This window comes from Nicotiana tomentosiformis, chromosome 9, assembly GCF_000390325.3.
Source record: "Nicotiana tomentosiformis chromosome 9, ASM39032v3, whole genome shotgun sequence".
NCBI classification, from domain to species: Eukaryota; Viridiplantae; Streptophyta; class Magnoliopsida; order Solanales; family Solanaceae; genus Nicotiana; species Nicotiana tomentosiformis.
The window spans coordinates 66,491,365-66,502,206 of NC_090820.1; positions in this window are offsets into that span (position 1 = coordinate 66,491,365).

A 10,842-nucleotide genomic window follows, 5' to 3' on the forward strand; every position below is an offset into this window, starting at 1 on the left:
GCAAAGAAGGAGAGTTTAGGTTTACGGACGCCAAGGCAGCTATCTCAATATTCTCCAAACAGATGAAGCTCCAAATCTAGCAACCACTGTGCCCAAAAGTAACTGGATCTGCACACGAAGTGCAGAGTGTAGTATGAGTACAACCGACCCAATGTACTCAATAAGTAACAGGACTAACCTTGGGATGCAAGCAGTGACTAGCTCAGAAAGGTACAATCTAAATCCGGATAATAACAACACAGATATGACAGGAAAATAACAATAATAACTGAGAAACATCTCATGATCAGTTTGTAGACAGTTCAGAAATGCAGACATGCTTTCAAGTATTTAACAGTTTGAGCTCAACACGGATAAAATATGCCAAGTATGACTAATATGAGGTATGTTACATCTCGATATCTACATGTCAAATATGCATGTAAACTGAAATACAACACAATGATAAAGCCATATTCTCATACTATCGGAGTATTCAACCTTACAACACGCTCAATCACTCAGTACTCCCAATCACTCAGCACTCTCAATCACTCAGCACTCTCAATCACTCGGCACTCACACTCAGTAGGTACCTGCGCTTACTGCTGGTATGTTAGACTCCGGAGGGGAGGATCCTGCCCAAGCGCTAGTATAAGCCAATCATGGCATGAATCAATAAAGCCTACTGCGATGTGCAATCCGATCCCATAAATATCACTCACAATCAGGACCTCGACCTCATTTAGTCATCAATCTCTCCAGTCTCTCGGGCTCACAAATCTCATGACAATCAGCCCAAATAATGATAATATGATGTTAGAATAAATAACAATGAAGACTGAGATATGATGTGTAATGATAGCGGTGACTGAGTACATAATTGCAAATTAAGCTAATAATTCAACAACAAAACGACCTCTGTGGGTCCCAACAGTACCAACATATAGCCTAAACATGATTTCTAACATGAATCATATCTCAATTTTTCTATACATGGAGAATACATGAATAATAACAAGATTAGATAACTACGTAGTTTCACGGAACCAACCGAGTCACAATTACTATGGTGGACGCCCACACGCTCATCACCTAGCATGTGCGTTACCTCAACACCAACCACATAACACATAGTTCGGGGATTCATACCCTCAGAACCAAGTTTAGAAGTATTAACCGCGTAAATATCTACTTCAACAAGCCCTTGCCTCATGAATCGGCCCCCGAACGATTCGAATCTAGACACAAAAAACTTAATACAATCAACACAACCTATATGGCTCAATTCCATATGATAAAGCCAGGTTCTTTAACAAAAGTCAAAACGTCAACCCAAAAGGTCAATCCCGGGACCACGTCTCGGAATCAGACAAAATTAACAAAGTCCAAACACCCATTCAACGACGAGTCCAACCATACTAAAATTACTCAATTCCGATCTTAACTCGACCTTCAAATCCTCAAATTAAAGTCTATGAAGTTTCTACAATTTTCCCAAACTCTAATTAAATGGTAGAAACAATGATAGATTCATGTATAACAACCAAATCCGAGTTAGAATCACTTACCCCAATCAACTCCTTGAAAATCCCTTCAAGAATCGCCCAAATCCGAGGTCTCTAGCTCAAAATATGAAAAATAGGTTCAAACCCTCGATTTTGATATTTTAACACTGCTGCCTAGTGATTACACATCGCGATCGCGGATAAATCCACGTGATCACGAAGAACAAAATCCTCAGTGGCCAAAAATCCTTCTACGCAAACTCAGCTTCAGGCTCACGAATGCGCTGAACCAACTCTCAGACCTACGCGATCACGGACCAACTCACACGACTGCGAAGAATCAGCGCGTCTGAATCCCAGATCTCCCCTTCCTTATTCGCGAACACGTTCATGCACCTACGTTCGCGTAACACAAAATCTCAAAATTCCGCGATCACATACCATTTCTCACGATCACATAGATCAAATTCCCACCTGCCAGACCTTACCCTCTGCGATCGTGTCCCTCTCCTCACGATCGCGAAAGAGGAAACTAGAAGCACAAGCATCAGCAACTTCAGGAAATCTTTTAAGTCTAAAATCAATCCGTTAACCATCCGAAATCCACCCGAGGCCCCCGGGACCTCAACCAAATATACCAACAAGTCCTAAAACATCATAAATACTCGCTCGAAGCCTCAAATCACATCTAACAACACTAAAACAATGAATCACACATCGATTCTAGCCTAATGAACTTATGAACTTCTAACTTCCAAAACAAATGCCGAAACATACCAAACCAACTATGATTAACCTCAAATTTTGCACACAAGTCATAAATGACACAACGAACCTATTTCAACTTCCGCAACCAAAATTTGAGCCCGGTAACCACTGAGTCAACTCTCGGTCAAACTTCTCAACTCTCCAAACTTCAACCTTTTCAACTTTCGTCAATTCAAGCCAAAATCATCTACAGACCTCCAAATCAATATCCGGACACACTCCTAAGTCCAAAATCACCTACGGAGTTATCAGAACTATCAAAACTCCATTCCATAGTCATTTATACATAAGTCCACATCCGGTCAACTCTTTCAACTTAGGCTTCCAACCTTGGGACTAAGTGTCCCAACTGATTCTGAAACATCCGCGGAACCAAACCAACCACCTCGGCAAGTCACATAACAACAATTGAGCATATAATAAGAAATAAATGGGGGAACGTGGCTATAATACTCAAAATGACTGGCCGGGTCGTTACATTCTCCCCCTCTTAAAGAAACGTTCGTCCTCGAATGGGTCTAGAATCATACCTGGAGTCTCAAATAGGCGTGGATATCTGCTCCGCGTCTCTTGCTTGGTCTCCCAAGTAGCCTCTTCGACTGGCTGACCCCTCCACTGCACCTTCATTGAAGCTATATTCTTTGACCTCAACCTTCGAACCTCCCGATCCAAAATGGCCACCGGCTCCACATCATAAGTCAAATCACCATCTAACTGAACCGTGCTGAAGTCTAAAACATGAGACGGATCGCCGAAATACTTTCAGAGCATTGAAACATGAAACACTAGAAGATAGACTAGGCGTCAATGCAAGCTTGTAATCCACCTCCCCAATCCTCTCAAGCACCTCAAAAGGAGCAATATACCGAGGGCTCAACTTGCCCTTCTTTCTGAACCTCATAACACCCTTCATGGGTGAAACTCTGAAAAATACATTCTCTCCCACCATGTAAGCAACATCACGAACCTTACGAGTATCGTAACTCTTCTGTCTAGACTGTGCTGTGCGAAGCCAATCTTGAAATAACTTAACCTTGTCCAAAGCATCCTGAACCAAGTAATTACCCAATAGCCTAGCCTCACCCGACTCAAACCAACCAACTGGAGACCGACACAACCTCCCATACAAGGCCTTATACGGAGCCATCTGAATACTCGATTGATAGCTGTTGTTGTAGGTAAACTCTGCAAGCGACAAAAACTGATCCCAAGAATCCCCAAAATCAATGACGCAAGTGCGTAGCATATCCTTCAATATCTGAATAGTGCGCTCGGACTGTCTGTTCGTTTGAGAGTGGAATACTGTACTCAACCCGTGTTCCTAACTCTCGCTGCACTGCTCTCCAAAATTGAGATGTGAACTGCGTGCCCCGATCTAAAATAATAGACACCGGCACACCGTGAAGGCGAACAATCTCGTAGATATAGATCTTAGCCAACCGCTCCGAAGAATAGGTAGTCCCAACTAGAATGAATGCGCAGACTTGGTCAACCAATCCATAATCACCAAAATAGCATCAAACTTCCTAAAACATCGTGAGAGCCCAACTACGAAGTCCATGGTGATACACTTCCATTTCCACTCCGGAATCTCAAGCCTCTGAAGTAACCCGCTCGGCCTCTAATGCTCGTACTTCACATGCTGATAATTTAAGCACCAAGCTACAAACCCCACTATATCTTTCTTCATACTCCTCCACCAATAGTGCTGCCTCTAGTCCTGATACATCTTTGCGGCACCAGGATGAATGGTAAACCACGAACTGTAGGCCTCCTCAAGAATCAACTCATGTAACCCATCTACATTGGGCACACAAATCCGATCCTAAATCCGCAACACCCCATCATCCCCAATAGAAACCTCTTTGGCATCACCATGCTGAACCGTGTCCTTAAGGATAAGCAAATGGGGGTATTGGCGCTCTCTGATGCGATCATATAAGGAAGACCGAGAAACCACACAAGCTAGAACCCGACTAGGCTCCGAAACATCTAACCTCACAAACTGATTGGCGAAGGCATGAACATCTGATGCAAACAGTCTCTCACCAACAAGAATAAATGCAAGTCTACCCATACTCACCGCCTTTTTACTCAAGGCATCGGCCACCATATTGGCCTTCCCGGGATAATATAAAATGGTAATATCATAGTCCTTTAGCAGCTCCAACCATCGCCGCTGCATCAAATTTAGATCTTTTTTTTTGAAAAAGTGCTGAAGACACCAATGATTTGTAAATACCTCACATGACACACCGTAGAGATAATGCCTCCAAATCTTCAATGCATGGACGATGGCTGCCAACTCCAAATCATGAATGAGGTAGTTCTTCTCATGAGGCTTCAACTAGCGTGAAGCATAGGCAATCAGTCTACCCTCATGAATTAAGGCACACCCAATACTAATCCGAGAAGCATCACAATACACTGTATAAGAACCCGATGCTAAAGGCAACACTAGAATTGAAGTTGTGGTCAAGATAGTCTTGAGCTTATGAAATCTCTCCTCACACTCATCCGACCACCTGAATGGAGCACCCTTCTGGGTCAAACTGGTCAAAGGTGCTGGAATGGACAAGAAACCCTCCATGAAGCGATGATAATATCCGTCCAAGCCGAGAAAACTCTGAATCGCTGTAGCTGAAAATGGTTTGGGCCAACTCTGAACCGCCTCAATTTTCTTTGGATCCACCTTGATCCCCTCACTGGATACCACGTACCCCAAGAACGCCACCGAACTAAGACAAAACTCACACTTGAAGAACTTGGCATAAAGTTTCTCCTCCCTCAACCTCTATAGTACAATCCTCAGATGCTGTGCTTGCTCCTCCTTGCTACGTGAGTATACCAGGATATCATCAATAAAGACTATGACAAATGAATCAAGATATGGCAGGAACACAATGTTCATCAGATGCATGAATGCTGTTGGGGCATTGGTCAGCCCAAAAGATATCACAAGGAACTCATAATGACCATAGCGGGTCCTGAATGCTGTCTTCAGAATATCCAAGTTTCGAATCTTCAACTAGTGATACCAGACATCATGTCAATCTTAGAGAACACTCTAGCTCCCTGAAGCTGGTCAGATAAGTCATCAATGCACGGAAAAGGATACTAGTTTTTAATTGTAACTTTGTTCAACTGCCTATAGTCAATGAACATCCGCATAGTACCATCTTTCTTCTTCACAAACAGAACCGGTGCACCCCAAGGCGACACGCTAGGACTAATGAACCCCTTATAAAGAAGCTCCTGAAGCTACTCTTTCAATTCCTTTAAGTCTGCTAGTGCCATACGGTATGGAGGAATAGAAATGGGCTGAGTGCCCAACACCAAGTCAATACCAAAATCAATATCCCTATCGGGTGGCATGCCCAGTAGGTCTGCAGGAAACACATCCGAAAAGTCTCTCACTACCAGAACAGAATCAATAGTAGGAGTATTAGCACCAACATCCCTTACAAAAGTCAAATATAACAAATACCCCTTCCCAACCATCCGTTGGGCCTTCAAATATGAAATCACCCTGCTGGAAACATAGTCTAGAAAACATCTCCACTTGATCCTAGGTAACCCCGGCATTGCCAATGTCACAATCTTAGTGTGACATTCCAAAATAGCATGACATGGGGACAACCAATCCATGCCCAAAATCATGTCAAAATCGACCATGCTAAGAAATAAGAGATCAACTCTAGTCTCCAATCCCCCAATTGTCACCACCCTCGACCGATACACACGGTCTACAATAATAGAATTGCCCATCGACGTAGATACATAAACAAGTGAAACAAAGGACTCACAAGGCATATCCAGCTAACGAGCAAAATATGATGATACATACGAATAAGTGGAACCAGGGTCAAATAATATAGAAGCATCCATGTGGCATAATGAGACAATACCTGTGATCACTGCGTCTGAAGCAACGACCTCTGGCCTGGCATGGAAAGCATAACATCGAGCTTGACCGCCACCTAATCGGCCTCCTCCTCTAGGGTGACCTCTATCTGCCTGGGCCCACACCGAGCTGGCTGTGCGGGTGGTGAAGTAACTGGTGTGGAAGTCATAACCTGACCCCTCTGTTGAACTGGGAGGGCACTGAGAGATGATTGACCCGTGCGAGTATTGCATGAACCGTAGCTAGCAAATACACCATGATGAACCGAACGAGTCATCTGAGCGGGCCTATAAGGACGACCCCTACTGTGGTGGAACTGCCCTCCAGAAGAAACACCGCTAAAATAACCCAAACCATGAGGCCTCTTGGCCTCCCTCTCCTCAAGCTCCTAACTACGGACCTGCTCTAGCCGCCTAGCAATATCAACCACCTCATTGAACCTAGAACCTAATGTAATCTCCCAAGTCATGACGAAGCGTAGTCTATAGTTGAGGACATCAATGAACCTCCTAATCCTCTCCCTCTCTGTGGGAACCAACCAGATCGCGTGACAAGCCAACTCTGAAAATCTCATCTCATACTGGGTCACGAACATACCCTCCTAGCGTAGCTGCTAAAACTACCTACTCAACTCCTCCCTGCGGGTCTGGGGAACAAACTTCTCCAAGAAGAGAACAGAGAACTCGTGCCACGTAAGTGGTGCAACACCGGCTAGCCTGCTCAACTCATAGGCCTCCCACCATCTGAAAGCGGCCTTCGACAGCTAAAAAGTAGTAAATGAGACTCCACTAGTCTCCAAAATACCCACTGTGCGAAGAATCCGTTGGCACCTGTCCAAGAAGTCCTGAGCATCCTCTAACTCATCCCCATTGAATGATAGAGACATATGCCTTCCAAATCTCTCTAGCCTCTTCTGCTCCTCGTCACTTATAGGGGGATCCATCTGGGCCTAAGAAACTGCAACCGGTTGGGCTGGTAGTACCCCCGGTGTCTAAAGTCCCTAAACCACCTGCTTTGGAGTACAGGCGGCGGGAGTCTGAGAACCTCCCCCAGCTTGAGAAGTTGCTGGCACGACCGAAACTAAAACTGCCTGAGCAAGGCTAGTGCATATAATAAATATTTAGGCCAGAGCCTCGTGAAGGCCTGTAATCACAATGGGCACAGCTGGTGCCTGAGCTGGTCTCATCGGCTCAACAACATCTGGGATCTGCTCCTGAGCTGGAGCAATTGGTGGGTCTACAGGTGCTGCTCTAGTTGCTGTACGAGTTGTACCTCGGCCTCTACCATAGCCCCGGCCTCTCGTGGACCTAAATGGTGGTACTGGTGGCCGTCTGCCCGATCCGGTAGCACGTGTCATCACCATTTATGAGAGAATAGAATAGCAAAAATTTATTTTTCGGAATCAACAAATCTGCACGACAAGAGTTAAAGAAAGTGAAGTTTTCCTAAGGGTTTGGTAGCCTCTTGAATATAATTACAGACGTCTCCGTACCGATCCGCAAGACTCTACTAAACCTGCTCATGACTCGTGAGATCTATGTAATCTAGGCACTGATACCAACTTGTCACGATCCAAAAGTCAACATGTCGTGATGGTGCCTATCACAGTACTAGGAAAGCCGAGAACCACAAATAACTACGCATTTTTAAATTGAAAACAAGATGAAATAGGTTTAACATTAATAACTCTCATAAATAGTCGATAAGAAATACTGCAACTCAAATACAACATTCCCAAAATCCGGGTGTCACTGAGTACATGAGCATCTAAATGACAATATAGTCTAACTACTAAAACAACTGTCTAGAAAGATAGAACAGTGCTAATAAACTACAAAGAAGAAGAGTTGAGGTATGCGGATGCCAAGGTAGCTACCTCAATAGTCTCCAAATAGATGAATCTCCAAATCTAGCAACCGACGGGCCCAAAAGTACCTGGATCTGCACACGAAGTGCAGAGTGTAGTATGAGTACAACCGACCCAATGTACTCAATAAGTAATAGGACTAACCTTGGGCTAAAAGCAGTGACGACCTCAGAAAGGTACAATCCAAATTCGGATAATAACAACGCAGATATGACAGGAAAATAACAATAATAACTGAGAAACATCTCATGATCAGTTTGTAGACTGTTCAGATATGCAGACATTCTTTCAAGTATTGAACAGTTTGAGCTCAACACGGATAAAATTGCCAAGTATGACGAATATGAGGTATGTTACATCAGGATATATACATGTCAACGGTAATGCAACACAATGATAAAGCCATATTCTCATACTCTCGGAGTATTCAACCTCACAACACACTTAATCACTCAGTACTCCCAATCGCTCAACACTCTCAATCACTCGACACTCGCACTTGGCACTCGTACTCAGAAGGTACCTGCTCTTACTGATGGTATGTCAGACTACGGAGGGGAGGATCATGCCCAAGCGCTAATATAAGCCAATCATGGCATTAATCAATAAAGCCAGCTACGTCGTGCAACCTGATCCCATAAATATCACTCTTAAACAGGCCCTCGGCTTCATTCAGTCATCAATCTCTCTAGTTTCTCAGGCTCACAAATCTCATGACAATCAACCCAAACAATGATAATATGATGTAATAATAAATGATAACGGAGACTGAGATATGATGTGCAATTATAGAGGTGACTGAGTACATAATTTCAAATTAAGCAAATAATTCAACAACAAAACGACCTCTGTGGGTCCTAATAGTACCAGTATATAGCCTAAACAGGATTTTGTAACATGAATCACAGCTCAATTTCTCTAACACATGGAGAATACATGAATAATAATTTCAATGATAGAGGTGACTGAGTACATAATTTCAAATTAAGCAAAAAATTCAACAATAAAATGACCTCTGTGGGTCCCAACAGTACCGGCATATAGCCTAAACATAATTTCTAACATGAATCACAACTCAATTTCTCTAACACATGGAGAATACATGAATAATAAAAAGATTAGATGACTACACAGTTTCACGGAATCAACCGAGTCACAATTACTATGGTGAACGTCCACACGCCCGTCACCTAGCATGTGCGTCACCTCAACACCAACCACATAACACGTAGTTCGGGGATTCGTACCCTCAGAACCAGGTTTAAAAGTGTTACTTACTTCAAACCGCACAAATCTCTACTCCAAGAATCCCTTGCCTTGCAAATCGGCCTCCGAACGACTAGAATCTAGTCACCAATAACTTAATACAATCAACACAACCTACAAGGATCAATTCCATTTGATAAAGCTAGGTTCTTTAACAAAAGTCAAAAAGTTAACCCAAAAGGTCAATCCCCGGCCCATATCTTGGAATCCGACAAAATTAATAAAATTCAAACATCCATTCAACAACGAGTCCAACCATACCAAAATTACTCAATTCCGATCTCAATTCGACCTTCAAATCCTCAAATTAAAGTCTATGAAGTTTCTACAATTTTCCCCAATTTTTCCAACCCAAAACACTAATTAAATGGTAAAAATAATGATAGATTCATGTATAACAACCAAATCCGAGTTAGGATCACTTACCCCAATCAACTCCTTAAAAATCTCTTCAAGAATCGCCCAAATCTGAGGTCTATAGCTTAAAATATAAAAAATAGGTTCAAATCCTCGATTTTGATATTTTAACACTACTGCCCAGTGATTACACATCGCGATTGTGGATAAATCCACGTGATCGCGAAGAACAAAATCGTCAGTGGCCAAAAATTCTTCTACGCGAACGCACCTTCATGCTCGCGAACACGCTGACTCAACTCTCATATCTACGTGATCGGGGACCAACTCCCGCGACCGCGAAGAATCAGCGCGTTTGAATCCCCGACCTCCCCTTCCTTCTTCGTGAACATGTTCATGCACCAGCGTTTGCGTAGCACAAAATCTCAAAACTCCGCGATCGCAGACCATTTCTCGCGATCGCATAGACCAAATTCCCACCTGCCAGACCTTACCCTCCGCGATCGCGTCCCTCTCTTCGCGATCGCTAAAGAGGAAACTAGTCCGTTAACCATCCAAAATCTACCCGAGGCCCCCGGGACCTCAACCAAACATACCAACAAGTCCTAAATCATCATACAAACTTGCTCGCAGCCTCAAATCACATCCAACAATACTAAAACCATGAATCGCACATCGATTTAAGCCTAATGAACTTATGAACTTCTAACTTCTAAAATAAATGCCGAAACATACCAAACCAACTCCGATTAACCTCAAATTTTGCACACAAGTCATAAATGACACAACGGATCTATTCCAACTTCTGGAACCAAAATCCGAGCCCGGTAACCACAAAGTCAACTCTCGGTTAAACTTCTCAACTCTCCAAACTTCAACTTTTCCAACTTTGGCCAATGCAAGCCAAAATCATCTACGGACCTTCAAATCAATATCCGAAGACACTCCTATGTCTAAAATTATCATACGGAGCTATTAGAGCCATCAAAACTCCATTCCGGAGATATTTATACATAAGTCAATATCTGTTTAACTCTATCAACTTAGGCTTCCAACCTTGGGACTAAGTGTCCCAATTCATTCCGAAATATCCTTGGAACCAAAACAACCACCCTGGCAAGTCACATAACAAGAATTGAGCACATAATAAGCAATAAATGGGAAAATGAGGTTATAATACTCAAAACGACCGG